The 18,310-nt window shown below is 28.6% G+C and overlaps 1 protein-coding gene across 2 annotated transcripts in view; it reads left to right on the top strand.

Moving 5' to 3' along the window:
- Positions 1 to 18,310, top strand: part of LOC142321045 (zwei Ig domain protein zig-8-like) — a 951,170-nt gene that overhangs the window by 283,801 nt on the left and 649,059 nt on the right. For both annotated transcript variants that reach the window (XM_075359050.1, XM_075359049.1), the window contains exon 2: positions 1,909 to 1,963. The gene's annotated coding sequence lies outside the window, so the exon portion shown is untranslated. The remainder of the gene's footprint in view (positions 1 to 1,908; positions 1,964 to 18,310) is intronic.

The raw sequence follows: 18,310 nt of genomic DNA, 5'->3' as shown, positions 1-18,310 counted from the left end.
TGTATATGTACTAGCAGGCCAGGCAATGCTGCGCTATTGCTAGATTTGAGTATATAAAAAGATTAAATGAACAAAATTGAAAATTTGATAAAATATTAACAAAATGAACATTACGGAACTTCAAAAAATGTAACCTTTCCCTTTTTCCCGTTCTACCTTTCCCCTTTTCCCAATTTTCCTTGTTCCCGTTTTCATTTTTACCATATTCCATTTTCACCATTTCCCCTTTTCCTCCTCTTTCTCTTTCCTTCCACCATTTATCTTTCCCTTATTTTCCTTTCCTCTTTCTGTTTCCTTTTCCCGTTTTCCCATTTTTTTCTTTTATCCCTTTTCCCCTTCTGCCCTTTTATATTTTCCGATTTTTCCCTTTCTCCCTTTTCCCCGCGCATAAATCGGTCCAGTAGTTTTTTAGTTTATAGCGGACACACGTATAAAACACGGAAATGGAATCGTAAAATATTTAGTACAGTGCGTATTACTTTTACGTGCAACAGATAGAACTGTTTTTTTTTTTTAAATAGCATGTTTTTACCTGTCACAGGTACGACAACTTAGGTATACAAATAGTAGGTATATAAAAACACGCGCGTATTCGAATATAACGTTGTAACAAAGTTTCAAAGCAATCGGTGAAGAACATTTGGAAATTTAAGATTTTGAGCAGACGAACATTTACATTTTTATTTATATTGATATGTGTATTTATATTTAATTAGTAATAAATATATATATATATATATATATATATATATATATATATATATATGTGTGTGTGTGTGTGTGTTTTTCTATTAAATTTATTATTGCCGTCTCATTAAATTATTTCAGAATTTATAATACTGAATTTGACTCCTTAAAAAAGATTTATTTAAAATAAAATATCCCAAAGGTATTTATATTCAGATTTGTTTCGCGTATAATTGTGATTAATTTTTATGTTATTTCAAATAATTCCCTAGAGCAATGATCAAAGTTTAGCGTTCTGCATACATACTAATAAAACTTTCATTACAACAAGAAAAAGTTTTGCGGTGTAACATTTAGCCACTTGAAGGAAAAAGTTTATTAAATAAAATTTTTATTTAATTAAATAGAAGTTTTTATACTTCCATATTTAAGTGTAATATATACAATGAAAAATAATTTCTACCTCTTAAAATCATACATTCAGTTTTGTTTTATTTTGGTTAGTAGGCGTATTTTCCATTTTTCTTTCTTACATTTTTTTATAAATAATTACTATTTCTTTTATTTATTGGTTCCTTATGGTTTTTCGAATTCATACAGAAACGTTTGTAATTCTATTACACTTTTTAACTCTTGAATATTTGAATTTTTGTAAAGCCAGTTCACTTTTAACAAATTTTAATATAACGGTTTACAAGTAAGTGAAAAACAAAAACTGATGTCATTTTAACATTAAAAAAAATATTTAAGGAATTTAATAAATTACTCAATTTAAAAGGAGTTTTTTAAGTAACTTTTTTTGAATATGGCTGAAAATCTTTTAAAATAATTTTACCAAAAGAATATTTTAATTATTAAATTTAAGAAAAACAAAAAAAAACATCAAAATCAATCAACGTAATATTGAGACATTCAGTTGTTCAGAGATACAAATTTATTTTATTCCTGTTATTACAGATAGTGATAAAAAGACACATATAGACATGATTATGTTTCCGTTGCTACTTCAAAGCGTAATAATTTTTCAACCTGGATTGTAAATAAGGCGTAACTTGCATGACCTGGAACTGTCTGTCTGTTATCGATTGTTTTAACAAATGCTTGCCTGATCTTAATGCGGTTTATTTAAAACTTGAAGTACTTCTAGGTTTATATAGTATGAAACTGTTATTTACAGGTTATGTAACGCATATAAATTATTTATTGTTTTCCTTGTTACAGGTAATTCGTGTTTTTTCTCGTTCAGTGTACGACATCAACAAAAAAACAAACCCTAGTAAGTTCAAAATGATTTTTTTTCTAATTCAATTACAATTATTTACATAGCAAATTATCAACCTGCTGTTCAAATAATGACGTCGTATATAGTTATTATTTCATTAAAAATAAAATACTTAATCCATAGGCAATAATTGACTTATATATCTTTAGAAATGTTATATTGCGTAATTTATCTACCTTTCTTAGCTTTGTCAGATCTAATTCACATGTTGACACGTTTTAGATACATTCCATTTTATAAACGTTGTACTGGCACTTCTTCTCCTTTGCAACACTTTGTTTAGCGTTATCACGCCTAGTGTTTCTTCCTGTTCTATAGGTTAGGCTCTACCCTATTTGTTTCCTGTTTTGAGCAAATTAAGATTCTTAAATAAAACATGCGCTTGAATATTATAAAAATTCTCTTGTTTAGTCTTGAAAATAATTTGAATGCTACCATTCCAAATTAAATATATTTCTTTTTATGTTCAGAATAATAAAACTAGTGATCAAACTGTTCACAAAAGTGTTCTTGTTCTACAACCTATTATCATATCACTTGTTAGAGGATAATAATTAAGCAAAGCGAATTGCAATAGCTTACTTTTGTCTGTAAAATATTTCTTTAGAAATTATACAATCACTATCAGAATTCCTCGCTTTTAAAGGAAAAAGCTAGCTAAAATCTTGGTCATTACAATTTACCAGTGATATCTAGTTTATTTTTCCTGGTTCGAATTATAACTAACAGTAGTAATATTCTGAAATAAATCGTTACGCTCAGTTTTTCGCCACAAAAATTCATGTTATATCATTCACACATAAATTTCGTAGTATTATTTAAAATTTAATTTAATTTTTGTATTGATTTAAACATAAGTATTTTTAATGATCCTTCAAATGTCTTGAGATATTTGTTACTGAAACTATTATTACAATTATTTTTTATTGTTATTATTATTATTTTGATAGTAATATTTATTTTAAATATTCTAAAAAAATTGGTTGTTTTCTTCGTTTAATTCTGTTGTATTTGTTATTTTTCTGTTTTTTTTTTCCATTTATTTTTGATTGTGTTTCTGCAATTTGATCTTTTTATTGTTTTGTATAGTAATAACAAAAGTTAATTTTATATTTTATAATTACTAGTTTAACATTTGATGCAATTGTTGATATATATATATATATATATATATATATATATATATATATATATATATAAGAAGAAGAAGATATTATAAAGATTTTTAATTTTATAATGGTTATTAGTTTATTGATGGTTATTAACAAAATGTTCATACTTCGAATATGTTTATTAATCTTTTGTTGGTACCTTGTATTAAATATCTTCATTGAAGTACCTTAACGTTTTGATATTATTTAAAATTTTCGCTCACATGTAGTTGTCATCTTTAAGTGAAATGTAGAACAATACTACTAGTGTATATACATATATATCTATATATAAATGCACAGACCTTTACAACAATCAAGATACATGTTAACATTAAACACTAAAAGGGATAATCATTAATCTTGTAATCATTGCGTAATTACTGGTTGAAAAGCCAAATTTACATTACTCTTGCATAGTAAATTCGATTTAATCTTTGTTCACTTGTTTTAGTACAGGCCAAGGGATGAAATTAAGGACGAGGATGTTTATTTCATTTACTTATTTTACTTGGTAAAAAAATTTAATTTACACGACTTCTTACGTTTTCATTATAATTATTAACTGAAAATGGAAACAGTTAATTAATAAATTATATTCAAGAAGTATCATAGAAGAAGTACAGATAATATGATTCATCTGCATGTCTAACCTCAGCTTAATTAAAAAAAAAACATTATTGGCGTTTTTGAACCTTCTTTCTTTTTCTATTTAGTCTACGGAACTATCGTAAGATATTTACTTCAGAGGATGAATCAGAATTATATGCATGAATGAAATGAAGTGTAGTCATGTACAGTCTCAGGTCGACCATTCCTGAGATGTGATGTTAACTGAAACCCAAGCACCAAGGACACCGGTATACACGGTGTAGTATTCAAATCCACATAAAAGTAACTGATTTTACTAGGGTTTTAACCTTAGAACTCTCAATTTCGAAATCAGCTAATTTTCGATGGCGAGTTAACCATTAGACCAGCCCGGTGGCAGGGCATTTTTGAACCTTTTTTTGTTTATTTTCCGTAGGGGGAGGAAAATGCTCTGCCAGCATACACGAGGTTTGATCTGTTGTGAGTGCGGGGATCTCACTCGCTACAAAATCTCTTCCTCTAGTCACACAGGAGACAAACCTAATCTACATGGTATGTATACAGCCCCTGCGCAATCACTCGGGCGCTCTTGTTACCGAGTTAGAATAGCCAGAGCGATATCCCCAGGAGATCATCGGCGAAGGACGACTCAGAGGAACCCCAGCCGCTACTCCCTAAGGCTGGTCGCGCACAGCCGTCCGGTATCGGTCGTTCCGTCTCAAGTCAACTGCAGACTTCCAGCCTGCCTGCCTCTCTCTTCTACTGCTTTGTTTCGAATGCTGCCTGATACCGCAGTCGTAACTCTCGTCCAAGCATCTCTGTCACCCAACATCACACTTACGACATTGTCTACATTTACTGCGACGTGGCTCACCATGGAGGCCCTCAAATCTGTCCACCTAGAGCAAAAAAACACTACGTGTTCCGCCGTGTCTTGCTCCCCACAATCATAGCACCATCTAGTGGTACTCCTACTCATACGCTACAGGTAATCTTGAAAGCATTCCTGCCCGATAGAAACTGGGTGAGCTCGTAATTGGTATCACCGAGCTTCCGCTCTACCCAGCTCCTGATGAGCGGGTGATCCACAGTCCCGTCACCACCGCACTCTATCCGTCGTTTCAAACTCTAAACATCTCGTCGACAGCCACTTGGCTGCCGACGAGTAGCCTTCTCACTCCCCAAAGCAATAGAATGTCTCATCCTGGTCTGCAGGTCAATCGGTGGCACACCAGCTATGACTGACGTCGCCTCTATAACTATCGTCCGGTAACCTGCAAATATCCGCAGATTGATCCGTTAGATTTCAATGAGTATCTACTCGTATTTGTCAGTTGTAATATAATTTACAATAAACGATTTTTTTAATAGAAGTATAACTGGAATTAATATTTACCGTGTGTTGAACACGTATAGTAGACTTTATTGTATTTCTCCTGCGTAAGGTCGAACGTAATTAAAATTATTATTCGTTTTATTATGATGTCTACCTTTTCCAGGTATTAACGATCAGCACTGTAAGTTTATGCTTCAACTTAATTAGTATAGAAACCTTACATTCAAACGTCATTTTGACCTTTGACCCCTGACAAAAATTTGAATGTGTGGTCATGTTTTCCAGGATGAACATGTGTTTCCAGTTAAATATTCACGCTGAAAGAGTGGATTTACTGCAAATAAATTGTAATACACAGGTTTCAGATACCTGCAAAATTATAACAAAGAATCAACATTCAAAATTACCTTTGAATGTAAGGGTCTCTTTTTACGGATTTATTTGAATACATTAAAGAACGGCTCCTTTCAATGATAATGTGTGTTCACGTTAAATTAACATGTTGAAATGGTTGATTTAGTGAAAAATTCGTAGTAAAACATATGTTTTAACTGCAAACACCATGATCAATTTTAAATTATGATTATGATAATGTTGTAGGTCATCATTACTTTCAGCGATATAAGTATTTAATAAATTATAATTATTTAATGTATACAATGATTATTACCATCAATGATCATTATTTACGGTTCAAACTTCAAAATCATTGTTGGTTTTTATAATCTAACAGCTACTCACTTAACGCGGTAAATTTATAATGATTTTCTGCATTAATCAGTCATCATTACTTCAAGCAAAAGCAGGTGTTGATTTTTAATTTTTTATAGTTGTGATATCAAATTATTGACAGCTGATGTTATTTTCTTTATATTTTACATAAGAAACGAGATTTCTCAGACACATCGTTCATTAAATACAAAAAAAAAGGCGTATCTCGAAAACGGTGCGTCCTAGGCTAACTCTGATGCAATTTTGAAATACTTAACCGTACTTTACGACCACACGGAACGAATGACTCCACCACCATGTGTTTAGCGGCCACCGTCCTCGAGATACTAGCGCTAGCGAAATTTGCATATGTCAATCAAACCCATTTTTCACTATGAATTTTTCAATAAATCTTGTTCACCTTGTAAATTTAAGAAAAACTATGATGAGGTATTGCATCAATCGGTCATCATTACTTTCAGCAAAAACGGGGTGTAAACATCTGCTTCTTTTATTGTATATGTTCCTTCAGATTTGCGAGACTAAAATAATTTCATATAAAGCCGAAAAATACAGTAAATTTATCAATCAAACGCTACTACATCACAATTCATAGATTGTTATAAATGTATTTTATTATAACATATTATAGACTTTCTATGGCGTCAGTGGATTCCCCATAGCAGATGTCAAATCTTTCATAATTAATTGGCTTTTTTTTTATATATATTGGTTTAGACGGATATTATAATAGGATTGATCTTTTTCTCTACTTAATGCAAAATAGTTTTTTCTACACTTGCTAAGTATTAATCGATGTATGTTACGAAAAAATAAACAATAATTTTTTTTTTTTGAGATTATATTTCTATATTTATATTTATCCTTACCTACTGACCATTTCATACGTTTAATCATTTTAATTTATGTTAAACATAAACGAATTTCTTTTTAAAAGAGGATTTCTTTTGTTTTCTAAATTTTCTTTTTGATATACCAATTCATAAGCAACGTTATGCAATATTTGCATAACGTTGCAAACATTTGAAGCTCCGTTTTTATAATGCGAATTATGGATTTTTAACTCGGATAATTTTTCCATATGTTCAATATAATTTCTATTTAAAGGTTTATTTTTACTTTTAAGATTATAATCAATGACGTTTACAGTTTCGTGTAATTTTGAATACAACAATGTTAGATATTCAGATATACTGTTTGTAGACTCATCATACTTTTCTAAAATATCTGAAATCCGTAAACATGAGATCATTTTACTATATCATTACTGTTATAATAAATAAATTATAAAATCGTTTTTTTGAACTATTGATGAATATTGTAAATAATCTATTTTTACATACAGTTGAAATACTACATATTATTATAGTTTAAATTGTACATATTAACCGATGAATGATAATAAATATTTGTTGCATGTACCACCATATGAATGGAATTACAACATAGATCCACGAATAGATGAAAATTATACATTTCAAGTGACATTATCTACAACTATAATGTATAATATAAATTATATGAATACTTATTTTTTTACAAAATAGTAAACAAACACCATCAAATATGACAAGTTTAAGTTTAAATTTACTATTATCATCAACAATATTTTCAAAGGAAAATGATTCTTTATTGCATCTAAATTAACCGAGGTGAGAATCTGCCTCTCGGCTTTCGGTGATTTTAAGCTGATTATCGATACAAGTCGCTATTATTATCATCGCGAATCGCGATATTTCATCGCGTTTTTTTAACGCGATGAAATTATGTAAAGATTGTGGGAAAAAATTATTTTATTGGAGTGAAATTAAACGATCTAAAGAATTAATCTATTATTATTCAGAAAGTTTGACTCTCGGAATTCCGATCAGCCAAACAGTATATATGTAGTTAGTCCATTCTTTCATGTATCTAAATTAGGTGGTGGGAATTCCCATGACCAAATTATTTCACATAAAGTAATTTTTACATAACAATTTTTTTATCATATGATATCTGATTATCACCATACACGCTAACCAACTGACTATGAATTTCAGGTGATTTAACGTTTAGATGATTTAACAATCGCGCGACTCCACGTATTTTGCAGTCGGCGGCAACATAGATTTTCTTATTCATTTTAAACGTAATAACTCACACGTAATTAAAGAATCAACACTTAGAGACAACAAAGCAGTGAGTACATTATAGGCGTGGCCGTGAGCGACACAGATTCGCCAACCATAAGGACAGAAACCTTTCCCAGCGATCATTACTTTAGAGATATCCCTCGTACATTACATTCAACATCCTTAGCTGCTGAAATAACTAAATTGAAACAACGCCTTATTAGTCCTAAATGCATTTTGAAACCAAATTATAAATCTACCCCTAATGTTGATTATATACAACTTTATTAGTACTCTTCAAGAATCAATTTAAAAAAAGTAACCATTCAAGCGAGAAATTCTCATTGAAATTAATAGTTAAATAAAATTGTTAGGAATTACAAATAAACAGGAAATGTTAAAAATTAACATATTTTAAGAAGCATTTATCAAAAATTTATTTCATAATACATTACGTTTTCACAAATAAAAATTTTTATGGAAGATTTCTACAAATTTTTCCCGATTTTTAAATTTCACTATGAAATAAGGAATCTTTTGAGTGATGATTGAGTATAGTTCAATGACTACACGGCACACAATTTTGTGTTTAATTAATTTAGGGGAAAAAGATTAGTTTAGATCATGAAATATCAATGTTATTAGAAAATTAATAAACCAAATTTTTCTTTAGTAGAACAAAATTAAAAAAAAAAATTACTTTAGGTATTTCTAGTTTAGTTGTTACATCGGCTTTTTTTTTAAATTATATCCGTAAAAATCCTAGTATTTATATCATGATTAAAATTTGGAGGCTATTTAATTTCAATATTTTTGAATAATCACAAATAATACAGTACAATTACATATTCCATATATAATAATTATAATTTTATAAATGATAATTTTATTAATAATAACTATACATTTGTAGGTGTTATTAGATAAATCGTAATAATTTTAATTTCTATATTCTTAATATCGGACAAAAATACCAAAACATAGGAGTTAGTAGTCGTCATACAAAAACAAAATAAAAATCAGGATCGTATTTCTTTTAAATAAATGGAATAAGGCGTAGGAAACAATATGAATTTTTTTTGAACTGATAAAAATTACATAGAAATTTTAATGGTGATTTGTAAAGGTAATTTTGAAGATAAGCTAGGTATATTTTTAATTAATATAAATAAATAAATGGCAGTTTGACTGCCATGTTAAGTTTAATATGATATATTAAATGTAGGCAAACAATTGACATTATGTTTCTCAGATCACATAAGAATTTATTGATGTTCCTATGGTGCAGAATAATTACTAGTAGTTACTGATTGGATTACGATTAACGGGGATTTTCTTTCATCGTTTTATTCTAAAAAAATAATTTAAGATAAAATAACAAATTATAACAAAAATATAATTTTGGTATAAGCTGGATACTTAAAAGTAAGCCTATGTTAAGAGCGAATTAAAATGGAAAAAATATTACAATAATAATTGTTTGAAATTACTATTATAAACAATTTAATATAAGCCAGGATGAAACATGTTTTTTGGAATTTTTAATAAATTACATACAAGTGTATCTATCAGAAGATAATATTTCATTTCGTTCAAGCTGTTGTTTTAATGACTTAATGATAAATTAATAATTTAACTTAAGCTTTCAATAAATACAGAGGAGATAAAAAATAAAATTTCGTGTAAAACGAAAGCTAACTAGATATATTGTATAGACCTCTATCTCTTCCTTTATCTCAGAAAACTTTAATTGGTTTTCCGAAGTTTTATTCTTTTTATTTAAAAAATTATTTATGTTCTATTATCAGTTTATTTCTTATCTATCGAATGATTTATAAGCAGAAATATTACTAAAGGTTAGAAAAATGAATTGATCTTTTCAATATATTTTTCTTTACTTATAAAATATGGAGAAAAATTATTTACGAAGTACAAAAATTATTATTGTTATTTTTATTTGTTAAAAAATGTATTCTTTATTAACAAAATATGAATTTTAGAATACATTCTGTTATTTTGATTTTACAATACACATTATGTTTAAAATAGGTTAGTTTATTTTATTGTCAAAGTAGGCAATCCAATGTATTTAGCATGTCAATCAATATATAACCGAATAGTCCCTAGCCACGTACAAATCAGTGTAATTTAATAATAATGGTTTCTCTTGTCAACTACGGTTGTAAGGTTGTAGACACGAAATGTTTGCAAATAAGGGCAAACATATTTTACTGATTCATTTCAATTGTAAAATGCTTTTACATGCAGCCAAAAAAAAAGTTCTTATAAAAACAAAAAAAAAAGTCAATCATATAAAATCGATAATATTTACATTTAAATGAATTCTTGAATGAAATTTACAAAAATAAATCGTTTTTTAATTTATTTAACTGAAAAACCTATTATTTATTTACAACAAAAGAAAGCATCCTAGTTTGTTCAGTAACGATTTTTATAATATCGCTAATGTAATGTGTTCACAAAACACATTACATTAACCTCTACTATGTCCTACATTATTTTAGTAAGGAGAACAATTAATTCAATTGAGTAGGAAGTCGAGTCCAGTACCAAATAACGTATACTATTTAAAAAACAAAAAACATAATACGTAATATGCATGTTTTTATATACATAAAGGATACAAATTTTTATATCATTTTTTGTAAATACAATTACCAAGGTTTACAGTTTGATAACAAAAATTAAAAAAAAAATGTAATTACCATACCTAAAGACGTAGAATTCTGTTTTTACTCTTTCAAAATGTCACGTATTTAATCATTTCAGAAACAGTATGTCTATTAAAAAAAAAAAAATAAAAATACGTTCTTATTTCTGTAATCACCAACAATTAATTTTCGCATCCATTTATAAATGTGAACAGATGATTCAAAACAACGAAAGAATAAAAAAGGAATTTAATAATGTTCAATTATTTTCTATCAAGCCATAATAATATACCATAGTTCTATGATTAGATTTTAATACAACTGAACACTACACGCCCGTGTGGAACAGAAAAAAAAAATAAATAAAAAATTTCGCCTGTTAACATCAAATTTATTTTTATTGTCTCAATCAATTTTAATAACTTTTTAAGATTAATATTATTTCAGTTATCAACAAAATTTTTATTCCGCCACTAATACATGCGTTACATATAAGTAGGTACTGGCCTATTTGTACGATGATTTGATTATTTGATCATCCTTTTACGCTATCTTGGTACAGGCCTATTTACTCCTTTCTTTTCTGTATAATCGAAATCTTCAAGAAAATTTAAAATAATTTTGTCGTTTTACTTTCTCAAATATATGCTGTTAATTTTTTTTTAAATCATAAATATTCTTTCAAAATATAAATAAATCGATTCACGCTAGTTTATCTAACAGATAAAGTTAAATTATAATATCAGAGTGTATGTAGATAGATAAAAAAATATGTAAACGTATATTATAAAATATTTTATGGTGAATTATTGTGCATATAATAATAATAAAAAATAGCAAAATTCACCTAGTCCAAGGTTGTTTTCAGTTATGAAAACATAAATTCCTATAATAGCTCTAAGTCTCTAAAAATGCATATACGTTCGAGTTTCTTATGGTTGTGGAGTTTTATATCACATTTTTCCTATATGCTGGATTCTGTGTAAGCAACTATGCATGCTATGAATGCATCTATATATTTAATATACACAAATAAATAAATAAAATTTTGCCCGTAAATAAAAATATAAACCAATATACAAAGCCAAGATATAATCCGATTGCATTTAACTGCAAACAGGGTATTTAAAATTTAAATCTACCGTTAAAGAAACTTTTTTGACTTTGATGTATTATATTTACTCGCGTGCGATGCGTACTTTTCTTCTTAAAACCAACCTGAAATTTATTTATGGGTGCGGGTGGTATGCGAGATGACTTGCCAACGAGGGTCCAATATCTGTATTTTCCATTGTAGTACATATTGTGATATAATATGCTCACATACGGTAATAACCTAAACAAATCATAGCGTGCATTATAATTAATTTTTTTTAATTTCACATCAGTAATATAATGTTGAGTCACATCTGCTTTGTAGGGTACATAGTAATTGATTGTTTATAAATAAACTTTGTTTATTTATCACAAGCATGTTTATCTCCGAATTTGTGGTTATCATAATATTCGTTCTTATTTTTAATGATATTCTTTTGATTAGGACAGCGTCGTCTCAGCTTCAATATTATCTTATTTTAGTCGAGTGAATGTAAGATTGTATGTTAAATTTATATAAATACTACATTTTTCCTGTTAGTACTTCAATCAAGCTAGTAAAAATGAGTTCTGTAAAATGTTTGGCTTCATTTATGATTGGCAAAAAATAAAAAGTTAATTTAACCGAAGAAATTGGTAATCGTGCAACGGCCCGTATATATGATATTCCGGAATCGCGTGTCAGAGATTGAAAGAAGGAAAAATAAGCTTATGGATAACAGTAAAATTAGAAGAGCATTTCGCGGCGGAATTCGCAAGTTTCCTCAAATTTTTTACATTCAACACATACGGAAGCAAGGATTTGCTGTTTCGATAGAGATACCACAATTAAAAGCCGCACAATTTGCTAGGGAACTTCAAATATTAGATTTTAAAGCAAGTCGAGGATGGTTAAATCGTTTTACAAATAGGTATGAATTTAAGAAAACTTAATCTATTTGTCAGTGTTGCCGGATGTCTTTGATAAAAAATTATTGCCCTCCGTATTTTATGCAGTATTTATCAATGTTCCGTAATTTTTGTATATAATATATATTTAATTTTAAGGTACATATTTTAGTAAATTTTTATTGTAAAAAAAGATAAATTGAAATCAATTGAGAATTTTATCTGTTGGCTTTTTTCCCAAAAAACTACACCGTTATTTTTACGGGGGAGCCGGGTACGCGAGTAAGTACGGTATATATATTTATATAAAAACATTAGTTATTCTATTAGTTTAATGATAATTTAATGAGAAAAAAATGTTTTCATAAATTTTGACATTTCAGTACTTTTTATAAATGTATAAAAATTATTAGTTTTTCAGGAAAATTATAAATTTTTCTTAAAAATGTAAAAATTATGTACCTTGTATATTAAGTACATTAATTTTTTTTTTTAAATACAGTATTTTTTGTAAAAATTAATAAAGTATGCGTAACTTTAGAAATTAGGTTAACACTGTAAAAGTTGAAAAGTGAATCAGTTTGGATGTGCTAATACGGCAACGTTCGTGACGTCAACTATATCTATATCTATAGTTTGATCCAGAACGATATTTCCTTTTATGCAGCACTTACTATTGTAACTATTTAACTTTTCAAAATAGACTCAAATAGTAGAAAAACTGTTCGTTTATATGCCTCACCTGTCTTTTATTATCCACTGGGCCTGTATTTCATAACTTTTCTCTTTCCAAAAATTTTATAAAGATTATGTCTTCATTTTATTTTTATAATTTTATTGAAATTAAATATTAACAAAAAAAAATTGTTTAAGTAATTATTTTGACAATATTTTCCGATCTTACTGAAAACTTACCAAATGTTAATAAAATCCTACCTTACTAAAAGGCATTTGTACGTGTCCATCTCCCTTAGATAAGCACCAAAATGTAACGATCTCTAGCGGAAAACCCTGAATCGTTAGTACATGTCTCGTGGTGGTCAGGCGTATACTTGTTATATTAATATATATCGATATATATGCGAAACATATATTAATAATTTTTTATTTATGTGATTGTTTTTCTTAAAAAAAAAAACAATGAACTACAACCAGAAAGTAGCCAATAGTAATAGAAACTAAATATTTACAGAGAATTAATAATTTATCTTACTGAAAAAAAAGTATTTAAAACATTGCAACGTTATTGATTTACATTGTGCTTTTTCCAATATTTTATTTTTTAATTATAAAAAAAATATTTTCCTTTTTATTAAACTTACTATTTTTCTTGGCGCTACAAAATTTACTTATCTGAAATTTTAATTAAATTTTTTCCTTAAATTAACAATCTATTTTAGAGATGGCAATTTACTAAGTTTATTTCTTACAATTATTTCTTACCTTTGCCTTACTGCATTTTCTATTTGTTTATTTCTTGTCTTGTTGAATTAATAATTTAATTATTTTTTTAAAATCCTTATAAATCATTGAAGAAAATAAATATTGCTAAAAAAATTGTTTAAAAGATCTTTTAATTCACGTTTTACTGCATAATTTTTTTGTTTATTTTTTAAACTTTAAGAAATATGCAAACTATAAATTCACACATAAACATAATTTTCATACATTTCATCGTTCTTAAATTGTTTAATCAGTCTTTATTAACTTTTTCCCCTTTCTAAGTAACTGTAATTACAGGAAACAAATTTTAATTTAAATCTTGCATTAAATTTTTAAACATTGTTACTTTTATCAGTATAATAAAAATTTTAAATCTGTAACATGTTAAAATAAAACCTTTGAATAATTTTCCACTAGTATTTTCTTTCAAAAGGAAAACATATAAAACTTAATCTGTTTATTTTTTCTAGACGCTGGTGTATTTACAAAATTGTATTATTTGAATTTTTATTAAAAAAATTTGTTTAATTTTCGTTTAACGTATTTTACTTTGGTTCTAATAATGCATGTAAAGGAAATTTTAATTAATGAGTTTTGTCATTCAAAAAATAAATTTTTTTTTCATTGCTATAAATTTTAGATGTTTTTTCCCTTGGATCTTTAATATTTATCTTTATATTCTTTCATTAACCAAATAATAAAATAAATACTTCATTTCAGTTAACATACATTATACATTGAGCTATAGTTAACAAAGAAAGAATTTAAAAAATTGTTTAATTCCTAAATTTGTATTATTGTTAAAAACAAAATTTAATTTGTTAAATGTGTTTGAAAAAAATTTGTAGAAGATATTTACATAATATTTCATATATTTTTCAATATCATTTTAGATATAGGGTTTGTTTTTTTTTAAGGGGGATTACAAGCTTCAATTACTTTGATCATTATCCTTTTGCCAAAACAAAAAAAGAAAGAAAAACTTTCCACCCGGATTATAAAAACTATTTAAAATATTTCTTAAAATAAAATATATTACAAAACTTAGAAAATCAATATATAAAACATACATTTTTTTATCGCCTATGTTTTCAATTAGGCCATCCTTTCTTACTTATTTTCTCCATCCTGCTGACAGCCTCCACCCTTGAAAACAGGATGTCTATAGCCTCGGAGGTGGTATCATTATCCTTTTCCGTTAACAGGAAGATTCTACGACCAGCATCAGTCGATACCAACTAAATGGAGCGGTTAGCATTAAGTCTAAACTTTGTGCATTACGGAATGATATTTCCGGGGCGATTGAAGTAATCGCCCTTTATGTAGGAACACTCTGAGCTATTAGAGGTTCCATAACTGCATTTTGTACAATCTCTGCATCCAAAGTCTTCTTCATCGTAACTTGAACCAAGCACCAAGCATAGACTTTTTTGCGTCCTTGCCACACCTTCCGTAAGACTGGTCGAAGGACTGGTGTTTTTGGCCTTTTTACATGTCTCCTTAACATCCTAATAAACAACGTCAATCGGTGGCTGCATCTTCGCCGGTTTTGCTGAATTTTTTTGCTCAAGAGATTCCATAAAAGTATTAATGATTCTCTAACTATTGCACCAAGGCAAAAAAAAGAAAGATCGCGGCAAATACATTAACACATCTTTAAAGCTTGAACTTGGTTTCAACGTACCGACCGTGAAAAGTCTTACTTACTTCCTTGACCAGACCACCAGCACAGTTTATCTCCCAAGCAACCAAGAATGGGTTGACTTTCTAAAAGTTACCATTCTCTCCCGTAATCACATGATGCCTTGGTCTGGACGCAGTATTGCTAAAATAAGCTTGTCGACTTCTCAACTCTTTCCTGAGTTTATCTGCGTTTCCTCTTTGCTTCTGGCGAGAATAGGGCGTTTACGTGAACCCTCTGCCACGTTTGTTAGTTAAAGATTTTGCATGAAATTTTGATCCCTTTTGCAGCAAGGCTAGCCATCGGGGTACACAACCACTACTGGGCTGCTAACCATGGAGATCCAACCCGGTACTCCGGTGGTACCGAAGTACCATGGGTACGAGTACCGGTATACATCCTGGCAGAGACCGGATTCGCAATCTTTGCACTGATTCCAGACTGCTACACACCGAAGCCTTCAGGGCTCCTATACACCGACATTCATGTGGACCTTATTATATGCTTGCAATCGCCGGGGCATGTGGACAACGAAATGGTCTTTGTTATACCTGCAATCACATCAACCTTGTTGTCATATTGAGAGCTTTAAACATTTGGTTAGTTCATTCCAAAATCATTTATTAATGAACATAAATTGAAGGTGACCAGTGCAAAGAATCAAAGAGTCCAGTCCTAAAGTGAAGTTGGAAGTCTAGTTCTATACTTGAAATTGCAAACAGATAAGGATCATTATTATTAACAATGATCATGAGTCCGAAAGTACTCGAAACCCCGTTAGCCATCTGTATGTATTATACTTATGCACAGTTGTTACCGCCCTGGACATGGAAGTGTAGACGGTATGTTCCGGACATACGTTGGGATTTTCTACCTCAGGGCTAGATAGATTTCGATTAGATAGATTTTACACGGATTTGAATGATAGATCGTAGATATTGCTGTTCTTTGGCGATTGGGTTTCAATCAACCACACGTCCCAGGAACGGTCGACCTGAGACTCTACAAGACTACAATTTATTCACATTCATACATATCATCCTCATTCATCCTATGAAGTAATACCTTACTTTAGTTCCGGAGGTTAAAGAGAAAGAAAAAGAAGGGCTATATAGATAGTTTAATGATAAATGTGCTGTTTATTTATTTTTACTGTATAATTTTAATTTTTAAATTAAAATTAACCCTTTTTTATTGTTTAGAAATGCATTATTTATTTTATTTTTTTTAATTTTTATGGTTGTTCACAAAAAAAATTGGTTCAAAATTAGTTTTTCCTCTTATTAAAAGAGAATTAAACGATTCCGTCGTAAAGTAATTGTAATAATGAAATTCTTAACATAATAGTAAAAATACATCAAAAAAATTACTCGTTAAATTATAAAAGTAATTTATAGAATATACAAAGAATAGACCGAATTTATAAAATGTAATACTTGGTATGGTTGAATAAAGTGGATAGTTTGTTGGTACAAGAGTACGGTTTAATTTCTTATTATAAAATAACTCCTTGATAAAATGAATGTAAAATATGTAGAGCGGAAATTTTAAAATATGGTTAAATATAGCCATATTAAGATACCAAGGAACGCTAGATAATAAATTAATTACGAAGAATGTAAGAAAATATAAATTTATACCAAACTTAATTAATTTTTTTGTTGTGGATGAAGAGTTACGTGTGGTTAGCGGTTCACTTATCTAACGGGTACAGATAACACCAACTGCAATGTAGCAGCTTATGTTTTTCGTTTGTTTGGATTAGATCACATTGGTGTTTGTGAAAAAAAAATGAATATATAACACATTCATAATCCTTGAGGGAATTATTGTTAGATTTTTCATGTCTTTCTTACCGCTTTTTGTGACAATTTTTCTTTCTTGGAATTAACTATTTTATTTATAAGAATTAGTATTAGTATTTATTAATAATTTAAATACATTCTCGACTTTTAATATGAACACTCAATAATTAATGAATATAAATTAATTTTTTTCCCGTCTCCGGAAGGCGTATCCGCAACTAAAAATAAACTCGACTCCGAGGGGTGCTATAACCTCTAACTACCGTGTCGGGAACAATATTCCCGCCAGATAGCCAGGACTCGGTCTTTTGGGCGCCATGCCTTTAGAATCTCGGATGGGGGGATCCCAAAGGATCCCTCCATCCAAGATTCTAATGTTTGCCTCTAATGGTGAACCCCGAAAGGATACCCCACCGAGACTAGGTCTTACTTTTGCCTTTAATTAGAGGCAAAATTAATTTTCCCTTTACTATTTCTTTCCTACAAAAATTATAAGATATTTTTCTTTCATACTTAACTAATTATAACCAACCGATTTAAACCTCTTATAAAGGTAAGTTGATCAAACAATAAATCATCTTTTATTTTTAACTTATTTATATACATTTATAAAAATGTATAATTTTATATATTTCTTTATAAAAAATTACATTTTTTAAATAAAATTAATAATTTTTTATAAAAAAAATATTAATGGTTTTAACTTATCAAACGAGTTATTTAGAAGCAAATATACCAATACAGTTAATAAAACTGTGTGCTGGGAGATCTTTTACACGAAAATAAAAATTTAGCGTTTTATTTACCTACATCCTAAATATATGTTGCATTCACCT

This window comes from Lycorma delicatula, chromosome 3 (genome assembly GCF_047948215.1).
Source record: "Lycorma delicatula isolate Av1 chromosome 3, ASM4794821v1, whole genome shotgun sequence".
Classification (NCBI taxonomy): domain Eukaryota; kingdom Metazoa; phylum Arthropoda; class Insecta; order Hemiptera; family Fulgoridae; genus Lycorma; species Lycorma delicatula.
Note: the sequence above shows the minus strand (reverse complement) of the source record. Positions and strands in the feature narration are given on the sequence as shown.